The 1,610-nt window shown below is 37.0% G+C and overlaps 1 protein-coding gene across 1 annotated transcript in view; it reads right to left on the bottom strand.

The window, feature by feature from the left end:
* The window catches only part of LOC107748975 (espin-like), a 70,659-nt gene that overhangs the window by 26,682 nt on the left and 42,367 nt on the right, over positions 1–1,610 (bottom strand). The window lies entirely within an intron of this gene.

Genomic DNA, 1,610 nt, shown 5'->3' with positions numbered 1-1,610 from the left:
ATCTGTATACCTGAGATCACTAAAAACACCATTCCAGAATCCATACTTAAGATGCACCAGCATACTGATAACTGTATGGATTCATACTTTGCACTGGAATTGGAGATACACTACCAGTCAAAAGTTTTTGAACAGTAAGATTTTTAATGTTTTTTTTTTAAGAATTCTCTTCTGCTCACCAATTCTGCATTTATTTGATCCAAAGTACAGCAATACAGTAAAATTTTGACATATTTTTACTATTCAAATAACTGTTTTCTATTTTAATATATTTAAAAATGTAATTTATACCTGTGATCAAAGCTGTATTTTTAGCATCATGACTCCAGTCTTCAGTGTCACATGATCCATCAGAAATCATTCTAATATGCTGATTTGCTGCTCAAGAAACATTTCTGATTATTATTATTATTAATTATATTCAAATAGATAACAGTTATTTTAAATAGTAAAAATATTTCAAAATTTTACTGTTTTTGCTGTACTTTGGATCAAATAAATGCAGGCTTGGTGAGCAGAAGAGACTTCTTTAAGAAACATTAAAATTTTACCGTACATGACCATGAAACAGAATCTGAGGTTTACCTCCTCGTTGGGTGCCATGGCTCTGTTGGGGTGCTGGTCTGCGGTATCGCTACCCAGGGTTTTGTAGTAATCCCCAGTGCTGGGCTGCTTGCTGAAGCTACGGGACTTTCGATTAGAGTCCACTCTTCGAAGCCTTTCGTGGCCCTCGCCAGGATTCAGCTGCTGGAGAAATGAGCAGCACGTTTATAGTAATAGAAACAACATGAACATGCATGAGTTTACCAATCAGCCATTTAAAAACTTTTATTGATCAACCACTTCATCTCATCTGCAGCCCTCATCAGTGGTATTAGCTGTAAAACCCAATGAGAAATTGCCTTAAAACAATATTTATGAGTGCTGTGAATTTATTTCAGGAGTCCACTAAAAGTAGTTTTTTTTTAAATTAATTTACGCTATGAACTGTACTCAAATACTTTGTGTAACTAAAATTTGAACTGAAATTGAACTGAACTAAGCAAAAACATCATTAAAATTAGAGACATCAAATTAACTTGCAGTGGGTTTTGCAGTGCTTCAGTCCAAAAGAAGTGAAATAAAGCACATCCATCCATAATAAAAAGTGCCTCACACGGCTCCGGGGGTGAACAAAGGCCTCCTGTAGCGAATCGATGCGTATTTGTAAGAAAAGTAACCATATTTCTTCTTCTTCTTCTTAATGTTTAACGGCGGTTGGCATCCAGTGTAATTGGTGAATTACAATAACCATATTTAAAGCGTAATAATCAATTTAATCTAGCTTGTGCTCACTGTTGTACACGGAAGCAGCTCTGGGCGGATGACGTAGGACATCGGCGTTGCGCAACAGTCACGAATTAGAAGTACAAAACGAAGATTTGTAAAGAAGAATGTCGGAGGATTTCGATATAAGCCAAGAGGAGACTGGTTTTCCTTTGCTAAAGTAAGGAAACTTTGCTTCCTTTGCTCCTGTAAACAAACGTTAGTTTTCACGAGACTCACCGGCGCATGCGCAACGCTGACCTCATACGTCATCCTCCGTGTAGGACTGTTGGCGCAAGCTACAT

The sequence above is a fragment of the Sinocyclocheilus rhinocerous genome, unplaced genomic scaffold (assembly GCF_001515625.1).
Source record: "Sinocyclocheilus rhinocerous isolate Xijiao unplaced genomic scaffold, SAMN03320098_v1.1 scaffold470, whole genome shotgun sequence".
Lineage (NCBI taxonomy): Eukaryota > Metazoa > Chordata > Actinopteri > Cypriniformes > Cyprinidae > Sinocyclocheilus > Sinocyclocheilus rhinocerous.
This window is presented reverse-complemented; position numbering and strand designations above follow the sequence as displayed.